At 32.0% G+C, this 12,469-nt stretch overlaps 1 long non-coding RNA gene across 1 annotated transcript; it reads left to right on the forward strand.

The window, feature by feature from the left end:
• Window positions 1-11,006: 11,006 nt before the first annotated feature.
• On the forward strand, window positions 11,007-11,743 carry LOC149576982 (uncharacterized). Its single transcript, XR_016363671.1, has 3 exons — window positions 11,007-11,215; window positions 11,315-11,425; window positions 11,508-11,743. It is a non-coding gene; the product is annotated as an uncharacterized LOC149576982 (long non-coding RNA).
• The last annotated feature ends 726 nt before the right edge of the window (window positions 11,744-12,469 follow it).

Genomic DNA, 12,469 nt, shown 5'->3' on the forward strand with positions numbered 1-12,469 from the left:
GAAATGTAAACAAGTATATTGATATGAAAGCTTGAAATAACATTAACAAATGTAAATCAACACCTCCATGATTGTATGCTTAGAATCCATCTTGAAAGAACTATTAACAAATCTTGAAGATAAGCAAAGGATCTTAAAGGAAGATCACACCACCATGATGGCTAGATCTAGGGTTTTGAATGCTTCAATCTTGATCTTCAATGGAGAACTTGAATGCTTGAATCATAGAATACTTGCTTGATCTTGAAAAGTAGGTAATTTATCATAAATAGTAATCATTCTTATGTTCTCTTAGGTTTTTTTCTTGCATAATAAGTGGATATCAAGAGTCGAATGTAGATATGTGTGGATAATCAAAATGAGGGAAGAAGGCTTCCTTTTATAGAGATCTAGGGCACAAAATCTTAGAGAAGGATGATATAGGAGAATTAAATCCCATTTAACCTTAACCCCTAGGAATAGACCTAGATTAAATGTAATTCAAGAGTCTACCATTCTGAAACCCAAAACAGCCAACTCGGAAGCAGGAAAAGAAACTTTTTGAAGCTTGAGATCCTGAAACTCTCAAAAATTAAAAATAGGACCTGAGGTTAGGGACGAGGTTGACCCTTCCCTAGGTCATGGTCATCCTTGACCTAGGTCAAGGTTGAGGTTGACCTTGACCTAGAAGATCATCCTTGACCCAGAGGCCAAATCCTCAATTTCACAAAGCAATTTGTCATAAATAGGCTAGAAATAGAGAGAGAGAGAGAGAGAGAGAGAGAGAGAGAGAGAGAGAGAGAGAGAGAGAGAGAGAGAGAGAAGTAGAACAAGGGGAAAATATCCAAATCCATGCAAAAACCCATTCAAGGCACCTGACATGACCCTAGACTACTTACTCAGAGGGCTAAACACTCTTAACATGGAAGTGCTTCCATTTTAAGATGATACATTAAGCCCCTACTTTAGCAAGAGTATGGACTCGATGCAAACTCTTGGTAAAGGAAGAGAAGAAAGAACAGATCTAAGTGAATTCATAACGAGATAAAATAACACTTAACTAAGGAAATAATCCCCTAAACTAAGGATTCTAACTTGACATATAGACACAAGAGTGCAAAAAGAAAACCAAAACAACAACATAAAAGGGTTAGTACAAACACACCCAAATCAACTAGCACAAGAAACCTTGTTAAGAAATATTTCTCACACTAATATCATATTTGGAAAGCTATCATAAAAGCATAAGTGATTATATAAGAAAGACAAGAGCAACACTATAAATAACATAGCTTTGTGATCTAGTCCTACTAGCATGAAAGTAGAAAGAAAGAAAAGAAGAAGTGATTACCTCGCCCAATAGGATGCCCACCTTACCATGAATCACCAAAAGAGAGGGAGAGCCAAATAGGTGGCCAAACCTGATAGTTCACCCATAAACTATGCTTGCAATTGTAAATGTGTCTTCTAATAGCTTCTGGAATATTCATAGATCCACCTTCTTGTATCACTATGAATATGAAATGCATGTCTTCTCAGGATTTAGCAACTTATGTGCATTACCTTTGAAAGATTTAGCATATTGAAAATTTGAAAAATGTGTATCTCTTTAGGATTTAGCAACTTATGTGTGTTACCTTTAGAGGATTTAGCAATGTGTGTCTCTTTAGGATTTAGCAACTTATGTGTGTTACTTTCAGAGGATTTAGCATATATATTAAAAATTGGAAAATGTGTGTCTCTTCAAGATTTAGCAATTTATGTGTGATATCTTCCAAGATTTAGCATATAAGAGAGACCTTATATGTTCCCCAATCTTTATCATGGTTATCTATGAGACATGATAAGGAAGAGGAAGAGAATACCTTCTTGACAACATAAGGAGATATCCTATTTAACAATAATGTATACTATATTCTTAATGAGCAATATTGACCCCTACATCCAAGAACATAGATAATCATGAAAAGGATATGTCACCTATGGAAAAAAGGATCCTCAAAGAAAGAGATCTTATCAACAAGACCCCCATGATGTTGGAATTACTATAGGAAAGGTAAACTCTAAGAGGGGGGGGTGAATTAGTGCTTTAAACTTTAACCCATAAAAACATACACCATACATCCATCTCATATATTCAATAAGTAAACTGAAATATCATGTAAAGCATATACATATAAAGTATGTAAACAAGTAAGCATTCACACATTTATGAAAAAATATATGATTACCCATAAACCCTCCAATGAGAAGGTAAAACCAAGGTGGAGATGACACCAACAAATCTTCACTACTACAGTAATAAAGTATATCCAATGAAGGTTACAATGTTTGATCACGAAACGTGATTTACCCTGTGAAATGTCTACCCTGTTAAAAGCTTAAAAAGATTTTTAGGTCGTACCCTATTAAATAATTTTAACACCCTATTAGAAGTGTGCCTGGTTAAAGGACTTCAACGCACAATTAAGTAAGCACCTTGTTAGAGGATTTCAATACATCCTGTTAAGACTAATCTATTAAGATATTTAACTAGTTCACCTATTAGAATGTCTCAGCAATGATCTTGCAATTATAATTTTGTTTCTTGATGTCAGATCACCTCTATACTGATGTAAACTTAATCCTTCTTGATCATTTGTTTCTCTATTGTTCATTGTTTCCTTCCTTTGTTCTCCTTTAATTGATTATGCAATGCAATTCAAATCATAAGACCTTGGTCGCCATGAATGTCATGTTTGTGCATGCAAACTCTCCTCTCTCCTTGATCATTCATTCATTACCCTCATTAAAATTTTAGGGTTTATCCTCCTTAAGAAGACCTAGGTGACTTAGGGTTAGGTATGAATCAATAGTTGTGATTCATCCATATTCCTGCTTAAACCTTCCCTTTACTTGATTAGATACATGTAATACATAGGGGTTCCCACTTAAGATTCATCCTTATAAAAAAAATATCATAATTTAATCCTTAAGTTGGCCCAAAAATGGTTTACATAGTAGTTTGTGCCAATACAAACAACTATGACAAAACTATGTTACTCGACATCTAAAGTCCCTAGTGCTCGGCACTAACTATGACTTCAATGTTGTCACTCAAAAATTGAATAACTCAACATGCACTGCTTGATTGATTCATGAATCACTCGACACATATTGTCTACTCGGCACTTGAGTGACTTGGCATATGAGTAACTCATCACCCACTATTTACTTGGCATGCTCTATCCTCACATGTTGTGTTCAACATATGTTACTTTGTTTAGCATGAACTAAGTAAATGACTTAAGTGTATAAACACTCACTTGTCAAAAACAATCTAAGATTAAAAAATAGAGGAGCGCATTTAGATAAAATATCATCTTTCAAAGATAAATAGGAAGAATGATTCATTCATCAATCCCCCTCCAAGGAAGAGGGAAAGGAATATTTGGAATGAGGAAAAACAACTCTAACACCAAAGCAAGGGTAAGAATTTATAAAGAATCATAATTTGCAACATAAAGAAGAGGTGATGACCTAGGACAACAACCTCTAATATAAAAATATTATCCATAGTCAAAACATATGTCAATATGAATAAATAATATTACAATATAAATAAATACCACTAAGCTTAAGGAAAGCAGTTCCCTAGACAAAGAGAAAGAAGGAAGAACCTTGCCCCCCAGGGAGGAAGACAAGGGAAACCTTTTCAAAGAAAATGTCATAGAAAATATATATTGAATAGATTTTATGATGATGATGATGATGATGATGATGATGACGACGATGATGATGATGACAACCAAGATAGTGGTGGTGACGATGTCGATGATGACAATGATCCTGATGATGAGATGGGTGAAGAATAATATCAATGATGGGGGGTTTGATTAGCTAACATTGGAGGGAAGTTTGATTATCAATAAGAAGAATGAAATGTATAGTTATGTGATCAATGCCTCTAGTATTCAATATTCAATTCTTAATAGATCAATGATTAATTTGATTAACTTTTCATGTACCTTTTACTATTTATAATTCATATGTGATACTAATATTCAATGTAATTTTGAGAATATATATCATGAATTTTTTAGCTAACATAAAATAATTGATTTATTATTGCAAAAACTTGAAGCCATTTCATGAGCATCTCACACAATCTCATGGATCATCAAGTATGTGTTAGTACACCCCATAGAGATTAATGTCATTTACCATTTGTAAAATATCTCTCTTTTCCACCTATCTCTCGTATTTCATGGAGTGTAGGTATCAATGAATAGGTATTTGTCAGATTTGTCTTCCTTTAGTGAGGAAAATGTAGGAATGGAAGAAGAAAGTGAAACATTTAGTATGTCTAAATCAAGGAGATCAACTCGAGGTCAAATTATTAGAAAGAAATACAATAAGCACATGAAATTTTTCCTTTCTCAAGAGGGATCGTGTTCTTATGATGATGAAATTGAAGGCGACTTTGATGTGCCCTTTAGGTACAAACATCTACAGAAACAATGGATCCCTGATGAACTTCCTCCAATAAACACTGATTTTTGTGTTGGAGAGAGGATACATTTCATAACACCATCCTCATTACATGGTTTGGGCCTATTTTACATGGATGGCATAAAGGTCTCTTACAACAAGTTTGTTGAATTGATGGAGTATGTCAGGCCTTGCTATGATTACAGTAGTTGGATGCAGATTGTTAGATTAAAAAAAAAAGTATGTGTAGGTATGCACTTGTGGAAAATTATATACAACAAAAAGTTAGTGAACAAAGTAAAACAATAGCTATATACATTGAGGGAAGGCCAAAAGAATTAGGGAATATTACAAGTTTTATAAATAGTACATGACCTACATCAACTAAGAAGCAACCCAATTGCATATCTGAGGCACGTAAGGAAAATTGTGTATTTGTATGTGTGATAAAATAAATATATGGAGGTGAAGAGATTCTTATTGATTACAATTTGAATCACATAGATACAAACAAAGCCACTATCATGGGTGAGGTGGTATGTACTATGCACATTTAAAATTAACTCTAATCAATGAATCCAACACACCATTAAATTTATATATATATTTTTTGCTAACTTATAATAATAACACATGATTTTTAACATGTCTTAATGATTTTTTTTGAAATATAGGGCTACAATATGGATCAATAGCCATAGGATACACACAGCGGTGATGGTTCTTCTCTTGTTAGGTAAAACTCATTGTTGTACAAATTAGATACAATAAATATGTTAATGTGTATTTTTATTATGTTCTATTCATCACTACTATTTTGTATTGATTTTAAATATAGAGCTAATATTATTGCTCTCACAAATGAGTGTTGATCAGGAAAAGGGAAAGGAAAAAGTAGTCCATGAGGACAAAGAGCCACATGATGAGCTAGATGAATTTATTATTGATTGTTTCAACCGTTGATCCTACGGTTGCAATGCAAAAGGTGATTCATGCTATAGGAAGAAGGTTAATGAAATTGGCATCAACTCAACCTCAGACTCTTGAATTACAATAGATGGAGGATAGGTTGATGCACCTAGTTTGTACATATACAATAAGTGTTAATGTAGTTTTTAGTTATAACAAAAGTTCAATAATAGTTTTTATAGTATACTCATTTATTTATGTCATTAAATAAAATTCATGTGTTATCTTTAAAGAGGATGATGAGGATGTACAAGGGTGATGCCCCAAATGATGATACTTCGAGTGGTTCATGTACATCACATGTTCTATCCTACAATTGTGTTTTTCTCAAACAATATTTTTTTAAATAGATCTAAAAATATTTTTTTTATTTTTCTCTAACAATATCATTTTTTTAGCTCCTACCATTGATCCTCTATTCACTATGCTACCTAATACAAGGAATAAAACCAAAGAGGCACTGCCGACTACAAATTCTACAACACGTAGCACAATGAAAGATGAGGTGGCAGCACCTATTGGTAAGTAGATTCATCTTTTTCTCTTTTATTTTTCATGTGTTTACTTCACTTGAAATATTATTTCTTAGGGGGCATTTGTAACATTGGATTCATTTTATGCAGGAGGCGATGAGGACCTTCCTAGGTGTGCCTGTGTTAGATGTATGGGAATAATAAATAATTGTGATCAATTGTTCACTGGAAATGAAGATGGTCTTCCCCTGAAAGTAGCCCGACTTCTAGGTACTTTAAAGATTTATCCTTTCTTTTACTATACAATCTTATACACATAATCAAATGTAGTAACCTCATGTGCAGTCCCTTGCAATAACTGCTAATTCCATAATTATTTTGCATGGAATAAAATATTTTATGAAAAACTTAATGGTGAATGTTTGTGTATATTTGGGCCAACCATACGCACAAGGTATCATATTTTGATTTCATTTCTATATTATGTTTCCATTGATCAATTTCTTCAAGTAAATTAAAAGGTATATTCAGTTCATTTATGAATCTAACAGTTTTTTTCTTTTCTTGCAATGTGGAATTTACAAACGAAAGAGTTAAGGACCAACTCATTGATGCCATGACAACACCTTTTGGACCCAACTTCTTTCAAAGACTTGGGCTCCTTGAGAAAATGGGCCAAGCTTTGAAGTATATTAGATAAAACTACATGACCCAAATGAAAAAAAAAAAAACTTGTTATGAGTGGGCCCCCTATTTTCCTATTATTGAGTGGGAGAATCTTAAAAAGGATACCACTAAGAAAAAGGAAGAGATGATGGAGAAATGGTACAACCCGAGGAAAGAAGGTATGTCATAGTATTAAGAATGAAATTATGAAATAATTACTCTTAATACTTATGTGATTTAACATATTTCAAACTTCACATAGGTTGCCTAACACATCAAAAGAAACCAAAGCAAGAAAACATAAGCACAGGCAGCACAAGCTCAGCTTGGGTGGATATTCAAAACTTTTTGCATGAATTGTAAGTGTAAATAAATGAAAAATTATATGAAAATGTTTATAAATTGTAAATAATTTGGTCTTGATGAAATTGATTACAAAAAAAATTCATAACAACAAGCAAAAATGTAGGCCATGGAGTTTTAAAAAGCAACTTCTAAAGAGGACAAGAAATGAGCCTACATAAAAGTTTTTTCTAGTGTGGAGCCTAGTTAGTCCCCAAGTGGGAGATGGTTAGTATGTGATGTTTGGTTAGGAAAGTACTGTACATACTCCATAGTTTTATGGGGTTCAAGTCCTATTTTATCAATAATTTTGGGTCAACATATTGTAATTAACCATAAAGCAAAAAAAATACTTGTATAAAATATTACCGATAAAATAGGGTCCAAACCCCAAAGAATTATGGAGTATATCCACTAGGATTTTCATAGTCTCATTTTCAACCAAGCATTTCCATTTCTTAAAAGTTTGAAATACATTAGATTTCTATCTAAGGAAATAAACCCATACTTTTCTAGTTGCATCATCAATAAATGTAACATAATAATGAGATCCACCAAGGGAAGATACCTAAGCCAATCCCCATACATTTGTATGCACAAGCTCTAATTTCTTATTTTTCTTTTCCTTCCTAGTCTTCACAAAGCTCACTCTCTTTTGTTTTCTGTACACACAAATTTCACAAAAATCTATATTGACTCATTTCAAACCTGATAAAACTTTCTTTGAATGAAGTAATTTCATACCTTTCTCACTTATGTTCCCAAGTCTTTTGTACCACAGTGCTGTATCAAAATCTATAGCAGCTATGTGCCCATGTCTTTTGTGCTATAAAGTTTCCTCACTCAAAATAACACCAATCACATCATCATATTTTAGGGTATTAGATCTAGAAATGGAATTACTCATAGTCATTACCAAGCCATTCCATCTTTCAGGAAAAGAACACAAAATCAAGAGAGCCCTAATTTTTTCATCAAATTTGATACTCACAAAAAATAACTAACTAGTAATAGTATTAAACTCATTTAAATGGTCTACAACAAATCCACCTTCTACCATCTTCATATTAAATAAATGCTTCATGAGAAACACCTTATTTGAAGCGAAGGGCTTTTCATACAACTTTGCTTGGGTTTCCATAAGCTCTATCATTGTCTTCGCTTTTGTAATGTTAAATGTCACCGATGGTGCTAGACATAATTGAATGTTTTCAAGTGCCTTTCTGTCTAAAATATCTTAGTCCTCATTTCTCATAGTTCCCTAGTTCTTAGTTTTTCCTTCCAATGGCTTCCATAAATCCTTTTGATAGAGATTGTCTTCCATTTGCATCTCCCATAACCGAAAGTCCTGCCCATTAAACTTGTCAACCTTCAGCTTACCTTCAGCTACCATCGTTCCCACCCAACCATGAGACTCTCACTCAATCGTGAGACTTTCCAGTAGATGATAACTAAAGAACAACCTCGCTCTAATACCACTTATTAGGATTAAACATGGATAGAAATAACAACTACATGCAAAGATAACCAATGTCAGAAAATAATGAATCATATAGAAGGGAACATAAGACACCAAGATTTAACGTGGTTCACCCAGTCCCTGAGCTACGTCCACCAAAAAAAAAGTCAAATATTATTGCAATCCAATGATTACAACCTAATTACAATTTGTAATCCCTTACAACTCAATACTATCACAAGAAGCAATTTCTGCATCACACCTTATGGAAAAATCCCTAACCTTAAGCCCTTTTATACAAGTTTTTGCTGCTTTAGGGTTATAGTTAATTACAATATGTCAACCAAAAATTACCAATAAAATAGGTCCCAAACCCCAAATAATTATGGAGTAAATACAATACTTCACTGATCAATCACCACAAACTAACAAAAAGGCTATACAGTCATGGTTGAACAACTCCTAGCAATGAGTGTGCAAAGTTCTTTTGTTAGATCTTTCGATGAGATAAATAAGTCAATTAATTTTTATTTCAAATTGAATACTTTAGCAATTATTGTATTTGATATTAAGTTCCAAAATATAAGTCATTATATTTGTTTTAAGTAAGGAAACAATGATATATCTTTGTTTAAAACTATAAAGTGAATATATTTATATGTATTAAAATGAATAACATTTCTTAGTATTTTTTATTCTATTTATATGTATACATTGTTGATAAATGCACTAATTATTTACATTGGATTGCAACCTGCAAATCTTGATACATCAATCGAGCACCATGGAGGCAGTGATTCGAATGTGGATCCTAGTACTCAAGGTATATATTTTCTATTCATTTTTTAATTTCTGAATTATTAACACAAGTAAACATTTTTAATTGAATTTGGTGTAGTAATACAAATTTAACTATAGTATGTGTTGGGATTAAGAAAATGTATTGTATTGCAATTGCAGGGGATGAAGAGGTTGTTCCTGATGAGCTTGTTGAGGTGCAATTCGATGAGCAAGATGATGTGGTTGGAAAAGGTAAAGAGTGATACAATGTTATTTAAAATCTTTAAAGTCTCAATTTTTTTTAATTTAACACTTTTATTTTTTATTGAAGAGGACTTTCCTTTTCAAAGGAAAGTGAGTGCACATCTATGGGTGAGAAGAAACAGAGATGAGGACATGGATATGCCTCTGCAACAATATAGGGAAGGACAAAAAAAGGAAAAAAAAAGAAAAAAGAAATGATTCATGTGAACTTATGTAACTTATTTGATAATGACTGATGTTTATGTCTAGATGTTTTATTTATGTTCTATTGAATGTTAATATGAATGATCTAATGAATCTTATGTTTTAATGTTAATGTGAGTTTTCTAATGAAACTTATGTGTTAATGAATGTTATCATGTAATAATTCATGAATGTTACATTTTATTAATAGAATGAATGAATTTTTTATGCTAACGAGGAATATAGACGTTGGGGGGGCGTGAGCTTCCACCTTCACGTGGTTGGCCCTGATTAGTAGAGAATATTAAACTATTCTAAAAACCAACTAAAGCTCAACATTAACCTTTGATTGCTTGATAGCTAACTATCTAAATCTCTTGGTTTCAGGTAATGCAGAAGGATGCCATAGTCAAACTCATTGATTTATGAAATTTAATCGCAGTGTATGAAGTATTCAAAAGAATGGCCTTCTATGGGATTTCCTCAAATTATTCCTCTCTAAAGTATTCTATTATTTCTATTTATCTGCAATCATGTTTTATCTTTGTTTTGGATACAATTCTATTGTATGTTTGAAATGAATCAGAAAGTATACACAACTTTTAGATTTGATTATGTAAAAGTATTTGCATTACATTCTATGGATTATCATTAGAATGATAGAGAACTAGAATATATATTCTACGATGAATCCCAAAGAGTAGATCTGACATGTTGATGAAAAGGTTTAACACAATTGAATCATACAATGATGAAATTTTTTTAATATAGTCAAATCGTATCCTCATGTTGGATCATGAAGTGATTGAAATTTTTGATACCAAAGCTTCAACACAATAGAAACATAACACGATGATGGATCGTAAATGTAATTTAGAATGTCAATACACAGACTTTAATACAATTCAATCTAGAAATAATCTACACAGCACAATAAACTATGGAAACTTGAGACCATAATGAACTAAAAAAAAATTGTGTCTTTCAAATGCAGTGGCTGAAGAAACGTAGAAAAAAATCCCTGAGAAAAGCACTAGATAAGATCAAAGAAGGTGAATGATTTTCTAATGCTATATTCAATCTTAGAAAATTACATTAAGTTATATTGTTATTGTTCTTTCCTTCAAGGTTCATGAACTTGATTATAATGAATAATAAATAACATACTAAGAATAAGTAGATTTCCACAATTCATACATGAACCTATCATTTATAGTTTTGGATTTGATTGTGTTATTATTTTTGCATCAAAATCTTGGATCCCATTCTATGATTCATCATATAAATAAGTGATATATATTAGAAAGCATGATCCAATGTAAATAACATAATTAAAATATTTAGCTTGATTTCTTCTTAATTGCTTGCAAAATTGGTGTTGTTGGGATTTATCTCACTTCTGCTTACTATTGGGCAGACAAGAATTGTAGAGATTTGTATATCTAGGAGCTTAGGAGACTCTTTCCTTCCATGTCCAAAGGAGGAGGCCTAAGAAGAAGAATATAGTAGTGTTGAGGAGACTGAAAAAATTTCAATACATAGAAAGTGCATGTTCATAGCTTCTCATGAAACATCATTAAGGTGGAGCTTGGCAATAGATGAGGTTACAACTAGTCATTGTGCTTCAAAGGTAGAATACTTTTCTTGTATATTCATATCGAAAGGAGATATTTCTCTAATGGAAAGAAAATTAAATGATCTTGTCCTTTTTTATTTGATGCAAGGGAAGGTTCCTCTTATATCACAAGATGGACTCCATCAACTGCATATCTTCATTTCTATATTGGCAATTTCTCATGTCTTGTCTTGCATTGTAATTATGACACTAGGATGGGAAAAGGTATGAGTCACTAGGTTTTCCTTTTTTTAAAATATGAAAAAGAAATGTATGGTCATGGTTAAATATTTGAATACCTTTGCAGATGAAGAAATGGAAATCATGGGAGGAAGAGACTAAAATGCTAGATTATGAATTTTTAACTAGTTAGTTGAATATTATCCATTTTCTCGTTGAATGATTGCATTTGATAACTTTTTTTGTAAATTGGGAGAATTGAAGAAGAATTTGAATAGTGGAAACAAATTATATAGATCATTCTAAAGTATACATTTATTCATGATTTATTTTTTACTTTTTAAATGAATCTTGTCATACAAATTGACTTGATATGTTGGGTTGACTGTAAATTTAGGTGGTAATTGAGAAACTAAGTTAAATATTTGTAATGTCACCTTTCCTAGTTGTGTTGATTATAATTATGATATATCTTATGAATAGGTCATGTACTTCCAACATCACTTATAATAATACTTATGAGACTTGTTTAGGCTTAATTATATCTTGCCTCTTACTATGATGTCAAATTGTATATCATCAGCTTGTCACTATGAAAGTGCTTGATTTATATATCATAGTTCTAAATTGGATTTGGATACAAAAAGATTTGTGAAGTAATCGGTGATGACTCAACCTCTAGCTCACATTGATAGCAAATGACTTCTGAATTGGAAATGTACTTCTCTATCCTTGATATAGTGTATTACATGTGTTTGGTTCTCCCAAGTAGATTTTGTAGATGTACTTGATGCCTGTGCAATATGAAATCTAACAGTCTGTAAATATTAGTTTTCTATGTTATGTTTTTGTCCATGAAAGCACATTTGACTTATATATCTGTTATAACTATATGTTGCTTCCTTCAAAATTTTAATTATAGACTATTATGTTGATAATCTAGATGGTCATTTTTTATCATAGATTCTCTTGTACTAATATGAAGTAAAAATAAACTAATTGATTTATATTGCTTCCAAATTTTTCCACATATATTTCATTTGATACTTGATGATTTACCTCTTCTTTTCCACCCCAGTATGTATTCTC

Source organism: Cupressus sempervirens, chromosome 1 (genome assembly GCF_028749045.1).
Source record: "Cupressus sempervirens isolate cs-2001-9-10 chromosome 1, ASM2874904v1, whole genome shotgun sequence".
Taxonomy (NCBI): Eukaryota; Viridiplantae; Streptophyta; class Pinopsida; order Cupressales; family Cupressaceae; genus Cupressus; species Cupressus sempervirens.